Here is an 11,489-nt window from a genome sequence, read left to right as displayed (position 1 = left end):
AAGATTTAGAGAACGAGTCCCCTATTGTAGTAGTTCACAGGACTTTTGACTATTTTCTTTCCTTGCATTAAAATAGATTTGGCTGCATCACCTTATCAGACTGTCTACTTCTCTTGGGGGCCAAGCCTCTCCGTTCGAGAGTTTGTATTGAGGTCAGGCTTGTGGGCAGAAGAGAAGACACTTCTTCCTTTTCAGGCTCTGGGGACCGACATCCCTCCCAGTTCTTTAGAAAGGCAAGCCAGAGGCGTGTGTGTCTGGCTTTAACTTGAAGAGGAAGCTCCCACCTGGGAGAGAGAAAGACAGCCGTGCGACACACCCGGTCGGTCGGTCGGTCCGGTCGGTCGGTCGGTCCGTCGGTCGGTCGGTCGGTCGGTCGGCCTTTTCTCTGTGGGAGGGCGTCCCCTCGCTTCGCCCTGGAGCCTGGAAAGATTTAGCAGATACCATCCACTTCAATGCCTGCCGGTAAACTTAGGCAGCTGATTGTAGCAAGGACACGTCCATTTCGGTTCCACTTAAATCAGCCTTCGTGCTTAACATAACATCTTTTATTAGAATTTTCTGGAAGTTTTAGAACGATTGGTCATCACCTCCTCTGCCAGGCCCACTGGACTTGAGCACTCCTTACCAGCGTGGCCTGCACCTTGCCTCGATTCCCCTCTTGCCTTCCCACTGAGCAAGAGTCGCCTCGGAGCTCTGGATCTCGTGGGACCTTACCAGTGTGCTCCTCCTTTACGCCTTTTGGGAGTTTGGCTAGTTTTTGTGTACCCGCCCAGAAGTGGCACTCTTAGAGGATGCCAGGTAGTCAACAGTTCCCCTAGTTCCGTTGGATGCCTCGCTGGAAACTGGTTCACCCAGAGCCAGAGAAATGAAAGTCCAGGAGACTGAAAGTAGACCCGAGTGTTCCTATCCTTTCCCAGTCTGGAACTCTGGGCTGCTGCTGCTGCTGCTGCTGCTGCTGCTGCTGCTGCTGCTGCTGCAAGTCCCGTGTGTCCCGTCCACGGTGACAGCACAGCACGTCAACCTCACGCATGAAAGTAGATGACTCTCCCGATGAGAGGTGGAAGCTGATTTTCCTCACCAGAAATGGTTTACAGAGTCAACGTGCTAACGTGTAAGAGGCAGAGGCAGGCACCAAGAGAAAGAGACAAACAGTTCCTTCCGTCACTTGCAGTTTTTTTTCACTAGATCGTAAACTCCATAGGAAGGAGAACCATTTCCTTAGCTCTAATGCCTGGTCCAGACTAGCGACTGAAAACATATTTGGAGTGAACTGAACTCTGCATTGACTTTTTTTTTTTTTTTTTTTTTTTTCCTTTGGTGTTGTCGTTTAGGTCCTTGGAACGCGGCAACCATTTTCGTGGCATTTCAGCAAGATGTCTCCACGGGATTACCAGAACTCCAATTTTGACTCTGATGTAAAATGTACATGTAGGTGCATTAAACTATCCGGGTGCCAGTGAGTCTACTGCAAACTCTTCCTCTCTGATTCTGATGCTTGATCCTTTAAGAGGCAGTTTTCGCACGGCTGCCCAAACGGCCTACATACGTGAGGGCTAGATGTGGACAAGCTTACTGAGAGTTCATAGGAAATCTTTCCTTGTGAACATTTTACTGACCCGGGTATTCGTCTCGTTGATTTACACTGCACATACCAGACAGGTAGGGTCTTTAAAAGTCCATATTTCTGCTTTGCTTTTCACGTTGAAAGAGTCCCAGTATTTTGGCCAAAGTATATACTTCAGGGAGTCCTTTTTTGTTTTTGTTTTTTGTGCCCACCCACCAGCCACCCCGTACACTGTATTGACATCCGTGAAAAGTGTATCTCACATGTGTGTGGGGGTGGTGGGGGTGGGGGTGGGGGCGGGGGTTCAAAGTGCACATCCAAATATTGGAAGTCTGATACACTGCACTGTGTTCTGGAATAAGATGTAATATGCTCGCACCAGGATCACACAGACGGTATGCATCTGTAATAACTTCTCTGGAACCTATTCTATAGATTAAGATTCTTCTATTCAAACAAATACAAATATCAGATACGCTTCAGAGGAGTTGATGATGCTAACGGTCTAAGATTCAGAAATGAGAGGAGGCAAAATTACTACCTCTGAAACTTGGAGAAACGAGGCACATAAATATCCGTCATGTAGCTGATAGGTATCCAGGATAGCCACACAAGATCGACGTCAAACCTCCATGGGGGTGGGGGGGAAACGCTTTTGAAAGGTGAAAATAACCCGCGACTCAATGGCACAGCACACAGGCTGCTGTCCATTTATGCAGACACTTCCTGTCAGGAAGGATGGATCCAAGATCTGTCCATGAAAACCAAAGCAAAGGAAAGACTCGTGGATACCAGAGCAGACAAGAAGCACACACAGCAGAGGTCGAAACATGCGTTCATGCTAGAATCCAAACTTCTGATTGCGTGCCGTGTCACTGACGGAGGGCTCGCTGGAAATCCAGACGATGGTGCAAGAATCCGGGAAGGGTGATTCACAGGCGAGCATCCCGGAATGGTCCTTTTCCCCCTGACGAGCTACTTCCTCTCACCAGTCACCCGAGAACTGTACACGGAAACAACCTTGAGATACCGTGGCACTGCCATTCGATGGGCGGACGTATGTGAAAATCTAACCGAACCCCGATGCTTACCACGTTGCTGAGTTTGGAGCCGTGGGCTCTCTCGTCTCTGCTGGCGGCAGGGAGACTTCTGCGATCACCTCGGAGAGTGGTCCGCAACACCTAGTTTATTTGGAGATGCCAATGCACTCACCCATCCTGTGGGCATCGTAGGCGACGGTCATTCTCGCCATGCCAACTCTCCTCACGGAGACGTGTCCAGAAAGTTCACTGCAGTACTGCTGTTTTAACTGTGGAACCCTGGAACCAGTGCCCATTAGCAAATGGACCGTGCAAGAGGTTTGTTTGTCATCTTTGGTTGCCGACACGAATGAGTACAAGGTACGTGTACTACTTTGGCTTCCCCTCAGGAACCATGATGAGTTAAGAAATGGCCAAGCGATGTGCCCTGTGAGAAGGTTTCGTCGTTTCAGAACATGCCAAGCAAGACTGCTGTGACACATATACTAAAAGCCTAAGAACACACACGGGAAGGGTGAACACCCCAATCTGGCTCATGTTTACCTCCGCAGAAACAGGAGGCAAATGGGCTCAAGTGATGCACGGGAGGCCTCCATCGCCTCTGCCACGTGTTACTTCTTCCTGAAAACATATTCCATATGAGAAAAGTGGGTTTATGAAAGCTGAGTGGTGGTCGTTCTCCACACATTTTTGATATGCTTGCTACTTAACAACAGAAACCAAAATTTTATAGATTAAGGGGGAAAAAAAAAACAGGAAGTGATGTCTCGGCAAGCTAAGAATCCTTCTAAGTGTCACAAAAGCCACTGGCAATAATAAATACAGGAAACATCTCTGTATGCAGGAAAAGTGGGACGTATGCTTTATGCTTTCAGTCAAAGAAGGTATGAGACACAGAAATGCATTTTCACTGGGGGGGGGAGGGGAGGAGGAAGGGGGTTGGAGGGAGAGGGAGGGGCTGGTGGCAGAAAGGAAAGAGGGAAGGAAGAGAGGAATTGAGAGAGGAAAAGAAATGGTGTCCTAAAAGTGTGAGAGGCTGGTTCCTGAAAAAAGGAAATCTTTGGACGAAAGCTGAACATAAAGAAGAAAGTTGCAGAAGGGCTGTGAAAAGGAACCTTGGGAAAAGAATCGACGTGTGTGATCAGGCCAGCTACGATCTAAATGAGTTTCTTTAAGATGATTTTTAATAGCAGAAGTAAGCTGGCACAAGAATAAAATCTAGTTTTCTCTGTGTCAGGAAGACAAAGTGTCCTGGGACTATTGGTCTGCTCTTCCTATGTGAGAGACTGTGAAAGGGCTGGTGTGTGTGTGTGTGTGTGTGTGTGTGTGTGTGTGTGTGTGTGTGTGTGTGTGTGTGTGTTGTGTGTGTGTGTGTGTTGTGTGTGTTGTGTGTGTGTTGTGTGTGTTGTGTGTGTTGTGTGTGATGTGTGTGCATTGCCTTTAAAGGCATCGACTTTTCAAACGATTTTCCTGTGCTGGGTGTTGCCTTCATTGGGTCTTTCATTCGTTAAGAAAATGGAGTGTGCTTCCTAGTAAAAGAGCTGAGTTTTGCCAGCAACCGGGTCCCCTCCCGTATTTTGCCTGTGAAGACTTTCATTGTCCCTCTGGGCACACAGACAGCCAAGCATCTTTTTTCACAGTGTAGGAATGAATTAGCATGAGAATGGCCATCTTAAGGGCCAAAGAGCCGTTTTCTGAGTGCAGGACTCAGGAAAGGAGGAACTGGGTAAGGCTTGATAAACAGGTGTTGAAGAACAAGTTAATCATGGACACCGGGTTGCGGGCGGTTGCGACTCTGGTCAGCTTATCTTGCTGAACCACCCTAACATTTGAGGAGTGGTCTTATCTTGCTTTTGCTTAACCCCCAGGATGTAGCACAAGCCAAAATTTATGGAAAGTTACTGTGAGTCAGTGCTTTTCGAAAATGCCATAGAAACCCCTGGCTTTGAGTGCTCTGGGTCCTTGTGGAAACCCGCTGCGTCGGGCAGACACTTGGACCCCAGCTAGCTGGAAATAAACCTCGCTGTGTGACTTGCATTATCTTCTGTCTATTTGAAGAGGTGGTGGTCGACTCCGGACCCTAACCACAGTTATCCTAGTCTACGGAGTGTGTAAGTAAGTGCGAGTGAGAAAGAGAGGGAGAGGGAGCTGGAGAGGAGAGGGGGAGGGAGGGAGAGGAGAGGAGAGGAGAGGAGAGGAGAGGAGAGGAGAGGAGAGGAGAGGAGAGGAGAGGGCGAGGGGGAGGCGGAGGGAGGGAAGAAACCAGAAACCTGTGTTGATACTTCAGACAAACTTACTCCAGTCCAATTCTAAGTGGCTAAACTGGTTTTGATTGTGTGAAGTTTCCACGGGAAACACTGTCCGACAAGATAGGCCTACAAAGCTTTCTGTGTGCTCTGTTTGTAGGTAGGGGTCCATCACTGCTTTGGAAATGATGTGGAACTCCTAGAAATCGGGAACGTTCTAGTCTCATCGGATCCCTGACGATGATGATTCTGTTACCCCACGATACGGCTGTCATCCAAACGGAGGCTCCCGTGGAAGGAACGAAACCTGGGCTTTGGGGACATGCCCTAGCTGACTGGCCCACCAAGGTGGCAGCAGCCACCGAATCCATAAAGCTGGTGGCCCAGGTGGATCCAGTGCATGCCTCTCTCCTACCAGCACACCAAACCCGATCCGAACCCCCTGGCTGTCAGACGCTCGACATCCTGATGTCTCTGCGACACAGAAGCAGCCTGGTCCCGACTCAGAGAGACATGAAGACGGGCTCCTTGGTGGGTGGGTGGGTGGGTGGGTGGTTGCAGACATCCACAGTCGGTCAGGGCCGTGGGAAACCCAATCCAACCCGGACAGTTTGTGTGCTGCCCAAAGAGACGGCTCAGCTCACCCCCACCCACAGAAGTTCTTTCCAACCTCACACGTTGACATATGTCCAAGTACTTCCTGTGATGCCCCGTGGAGCCAGAGCCCAGGGAGTCGACGCCTGGATCCGTGTTAACTAACCTTTAAACCCCCCACCCCCACCCCCCAAAATAAAATATAAAATAAAATGAAATGAAATATTACAAAGTGGGGGTGGGGGTGGGGTCAGGGGGAAGGCTAATCCACCTAGTGACCCGTCCGTCCGGCACTCCCGATCTGCCATCTCCGATTCCGCATGACTAGGAAGGGAAGCAGCCGCCGCTGCCATCGCAGAGCGGACCGCTTCCACCTAAGGGTCCGGACCAGGCCTGTGTGTCCTGAGAGATTCACAACCACCCTCCTTCGTATCCCTTAGATTTCCTCTCCTGTCGTCATCCTTCTGAGCACTGCACATGAGGCGTGGGGTCCCGGAAATCTCAAGCCCAGGCACCCTCCTGAAATGCCTAAAACGGTTGGGTTTCATCGGGCTGTCGCTCTTATACCAATAAGGGCCCTGAGGGATCCAACCCCGACTTAGGGGAGACGGCAGAATGACGGTCGGGGTCACGGGGCTCGTGGATGAAAACCGTCTTACCGACGGTCTGTGTTGCTCTACCGTCACGGGTGCTTGGTGTTATTTCCTGGAACCTTCGTACCCGTTGTTCCTCGCCATGATGTCAGCCTGGGAACGAAACCACAGACAGCACAATGCTTGCCTGCTGGACAGAGCGAATGAGCCATCTAGGCCTTTCCCTGAAAAAGATGCTCTTCCTTAAGGAAAGGAAATTGAGGATCCCTGATGAGGACAGTTGACGGATAGATAGTATAGTTCATCCTCTTCTCTCTCTCCCTCTCTCCCCCTCTCCCTCTCCCTCTGTCTCTGTCTCTCTCTGGCTCTCCCTCCCCGCTCCCCTCAGCCCCCACCCCCTTCCTCTTCCCCTATTTCTTCCTTCCTTCCGTCTTGTCTTGTTGCTGCCCTGGACTTGTCACGGGCCGGGAATATCTCATCTCATCCGAAGTCATGTTTCAATCGCCCTCCTCCGAGGGGCATGACCTCCTTGGGAATGAGCTTTCCTAGCAACAGGGGACGGACGATGCCCTGACCATAAAAGGGCCTAGGTAAAATAGAAACATAAAACACACGTTACAGCTCTACAAAAGATCGTGACGAAAAGGGGGAGTGGGGGGCTGGTTAGGAAGGGGTGAGACAGCCAGCCCAAATCAAGCCACAGGACAGAGGGCTGCGGAACGGGGGCCGGGGGGACAGGGAGAGGATGCCGCTGGCCACCGGCTAGGCCGGCCAGGGGCCAGGTCGCTCGGTGGCCAGCTCCACATTTCTGACATGCAGTCGTTGCGGCCACTGTCCAGACGGACCCCAGAACCACTGCACCCCCCGCCCACACACCTTGTGTGGGACCAGCGTCTGGCCATCCCCCACGAGTCGTCTACCAGCCTTGTCTATGGACTGACTGACCAACCAACCACCCGTTCCCGGGCTCGCCCCGCTGGAGCCAGCCATCGTCCCAGGGGAAGGGAAACGACTTTTTTTTTTTTTTTTTTTTTTTCCCCCCTGGAGGCGGGTGTCCCCGGCCCCGCACCCTCCTAACCACGCCCCGTTTCTTGAGGCGGGTGGACATAGCGTTCCCGTGAACCGGGCCTGCCTGCTGGCGAAGCAGACCATTCTCGTCCCCATCCCAGGCCTCAAGTCCAGTCCTCCTCCCGGCTGGCTAGCATCTGTCAGGGCTCAAGAAGCCTTTCCGTCTCCGAGATCCGTCCTCTCGGTCGCTCTCCTGAGAGTTCTGAGGACTTGTCAGCGAGGAGGGGAGTTTGGCTTTGCTCATCCCCACCAAGGGTACCCTAGAACATCAACTGTTCTGTTCGAAAACACACTTGGGCCAAGGTCCCTGGCCAGCAGATCCCCTCGGCTTGAGGAAGTGATCTCTGAATCAGGCAAGCACGCCACCTAGTGACGAGAGAGAGAAGAGAGACGACAGAAAGGGAGGGTTTTTCTCAAGGCAGGGCAAGGAAGGAAGGAAGGAAGGAAGGAAGGAAGTCTTCCAAAGAAAACGGTTGTTATTTTTATTATGATTTTGGATGGGGTCACCTCCACGTGGGGACGAAAGTCTCCTCCTCCATCTCCCAGGTGGGTGGTTCCACCTTCTTGTGGGTGGGGAGGCATCCATGACCTATGTCTCTGACCGACCCAGGCTCAACCAGAAAATTCCTGACTGTCTGTCTCCCTGGCTAGAGTCGGGGCTGGGGTGGGCTGGGGGAGTGGGAGCGACCATGACGTGAGGCATGAAGCCGCGCTGCTGGGGTGAGTCCGCCTAGCCAAAGCGACCCCGCTGTCGGGCATGTGTTTTTCTTGCCCTTGCCCGCAGGTCCCAGAACGAACGGATCGAGCGGCCAGGGGCGGCAGGGCGGGGCCGCCGCCGCCACCGCCGCCCCCCAGCCTCAGTCCCCGGGCAGGCTGACGGTCACATCCGGGTCCCGCCCCCACCCCCACCCCCACCCGTTCCCCTCTGCCCTCTTCTCATTCAGAGGAAGGGGAAGGCGGGAGGTCACCGAACAGCCCTCCCTGTGTCGTCCACAAGCATCTCATCCCCTTGACCCCGCTCCGTCTGAGATACCAACTCGGCTTTTCCCCTGTGCAATTTCCCCGGGGACCAGGAGTTTAGTTCACCCCCCCCCCCTCGGCACGAAACCCCCAGCTTTCGGTTCCCACCGAGTCAGCCGGGCTCACTCGGGAGTGGGGGAGGGGAGGGTCAGGGACGATCGACTTCAGCGGGCTTCCTTCAATCGCTCCTTTCAAATGCAGAAACTTCCCCCCGGTCCAATTCAATGGGAGCATTTGACTTCCCCCTCGGGGCTTCTCTCCATTGAATGTCTCTCTTCAACTCCCCCACCCACAGGCTGCAGCATGCAAATGGCGGGGGGTGGGGGTGGGGGATGGGGGATAAGGGCGGGATCTCTTGAGATACGCCCCTGAAAGCGGAGACCGAACTCAGCCTCCCTTTCGTAACCCAGGCAACCCCGTGAACCCTTTGAGAATCCTGGGCGTGGAGGCTGACGCCATACAAGATGTCTTCCCTGGAAGGGTCGGGGTGGGGCTGTGGGGGTGCTGAGGGCGGTTGGTGTGTGTGTGTGTGTGACCATCCGAGTCAAAGGGGTTGGGGAAGGGAGGGGCCGGACGCGCTTTGCAGATCTCGTCGCCGGTTCGCATTCCTAGGCCGTACCCAGGCTCAGAGGGAGTGATCAGGGCCGAGGGAGGCCTGGCAGGGGGTGGCTCCTCCACCCTGGCTTGTGGGCCCAGAGATCACACTCACTCCTAAAGCAACGCTGTTCTAGGACCGGGTTTTCATCGTCCATCATCTTCCAGATCGATGGGGCTCCCGGCCCCCACCGCCACCGCTCCCCGCGGGAAGTCCTTGGTGTCATCCCACACGTTCACGGTGTTGTTTGGGCAGCCACATCTGGGGAGGTCTCTCTCCCTGTGCAGTAGGTGAAACTGTCAGGGGGAAGCGTTGTGTATTGCGCTCGGTTTTGGTCCCTCCCCGCCGCCAACAAGAATCGAAGGGCAGAGACACAGTCATGAAGCACAGTACAAGTTTTATTGATAGTTACCTAAAGAGTGAAGAAGTGTGGACGGCCTCAGGGAGGAGAGGCAACCTGAAAGGTTTATTATGTTTTATTGAAAGAGAGCAAGTTGGAGAAAGGGGTGGCTGAGGGAGCCATGCCATTCAAGCTGTGTAGCAAAACTCAGGCTGGAAGAAGACCCCCACGAAGCAGGGGCCTTTGCAGCCGGCTCCCCCTATTACCCACCTTGATTTCGCTTTTTTTTTATTATACTCTTGGCCTTGCTTTGACCTGCCTTTTCGCTAAGGGTTAACTAACCTCTGCCGAGCAGTGTGGAAAGGATGAGAACATAAGTTTCCCAGGAGCTTTTCAGGACAGTGCTCCTGAAGAACGGAACACGCCGGGGCCCAATGGCGATCTCAGCATAAAGTACCGAAACCTACCGTCAGTCAAACATTGACCACCCCATTTCCACTGAGAATACCCCCCTTTTATTGTTACCATGCTAGTGAAACTAGTGATGGAGAGTTTTATAGAAATAGAGTTACGAGAGAATATTGACTTGAATAACCCTGTCTGACACTTCATCAATCTTCTCATCTTTTCTTCCTTCCCTCTGCTACTTCTATTAGCTTTTTTTCTTTCTTCCTTCCTTCCTTCCTTCCTTCCTTCCTTCCTTCCTTCCTTCCTTCCTTCCTTCCTTCCTTCCTTCCTTCCTCCCTCCCTCCCTCCCTCCCTCCCTCCCTCCTTCCTTCCTTCCTCCCTCCCTCCCTCCCTCCCTCCCTCCCTCCCTCATGACAGCCCTTGACTAGCATTTGTGCCTTACACGTGAAATCAACAAATCCCATAATTTTTCAAGAAGTAAAGATACTGCAAGACAAGTGCTGGGCCTGGAAGCCACAGGGCATACATCTGCCAAGAAGGAAAAAGCTAACCTTTTCCAAGAATATGGCTTCTCTCTCACTTACCAGCTTTACATCTCCCTGTATGGCCCCGGAAGATGGCTGGCTAGCCAGAGACGGGTAAGATTCGTCAAGGGAGGAACAACCTAAGACAGGCACGGTCGTAGGCAGGGGGGCCGGCAGGCAAGAAAATGGGGACCAACAGAGGGGAGGCTTAGAACCTCCCCCCTCCCCCCACCCCCCAGGGTTGAGAGAAACCTTCTGCAACCTTGGATGTTTTGCTGCCCTCGTCTGGTTTGGATTAAGACCTAGTCTATAGGCACAAACCTGATCATCGACACTTGCTCTCTTACCGCACTCAATCATGCCTTCCTTCTATCTATCTCTTGCATTTACCTACTACGTCAATATTTTATTAGAATTACATATCAAGTATAAAAAAAAAAAAGAATAATCGTACATCATACTTGACTTGATTGTTTATAGTTAACACACAGAAATAGTTTCTATGATATGAATGCCCTTGCATCGTTCACCATGTAAGAACTTGTTTAGTCCCTTCGGTAGTGGAGTCATGGCGACCTGTGTCTTATGTCAGGGAGATGTCGGTATCCACACAGAGGAAGGGGAAATGTAGTTTGCTGCTTACTGTGCCCTACAGAGGGGTGTATAATGAAGATATGAGTTTATGATTTTAGATTGATTATAAATTTATTAAAACTTGTAAGAATATTTTTGTGGGAAAGAAAGAATCCTAGCTCACTGTGGCAGTAGGTGACCTGAATTTCACCCTAAGCTGATAGACTCCGTAGTCGCTGCTACATACTGCAAGCTCCTACGGTCCCATGCACTTAGAAACCGCGTCGCATAGAAACGTAAAACACAACAGAGTCCACGTTGCTAGGAAAAGTTTCTGTCAAGGAACAGAAAAATGATCACCTGTCTAACACTTGACCAACCATGACTAGATCAGAAAGAAGAAGAAGAAGAAGAAGAAGAAAAACTTGCTCATACGTATCAATCAATTGTCTATACCAATTAATCCACAGAAAAAAAAATATTCATATCCTTGTGCAAAATGGTATAAATAAAGCTGTCATCGGCACTTTGTCGGGAGATCACCTCCATCTGACTCTGTGTCCTGTCTCTCTGTGCACCGACTCCGTCTCATCCTTTTGGGCTTCACAACCCCCGCCCACCCCACCCCACCCACCCCCACTGGAGCTGGACTTTGGAAGGGCAGGTGAAGAGAGAGAGAGAGAGAGAGAGAGAGAGAGAGAGAGGCAGTGACTTGGGGAGACAGACTAACTGAGAGTGACTGAGTGACCGACTGAGAGTGACTGAGTCTCACTGGTGACTGAGAGTGACAGGCAGACTGACTGACGGAGTGGTGAGTGAGACCGACTCGAGGGACAAACTGCCTGAAACTGAGTGACTGACTGACCTGAAAGAAAAAAAAAAAAAAAAAAAGGACCTACCTGTCACTCGGTCTCGGTCGCCGTA

The sequence above is a fragment of the Manis pentadactyla genome, chromosome 18, assembly GCF_030020395.1.
Source record: "Manis pentadactyla isolate mManPen7 chromosome 18, mManPen7.hap1, whole genome shotgun sequence".
NCBI classification, from domain to species: domain Eukaryota; kingdom Metazoa; phylum Chordata; class Mammalia; order Pholidota; family Manidae; genus Manis; species Manis pentadactyla.
Note: the sequence above shows the minus strand (reverse complement) of the source record.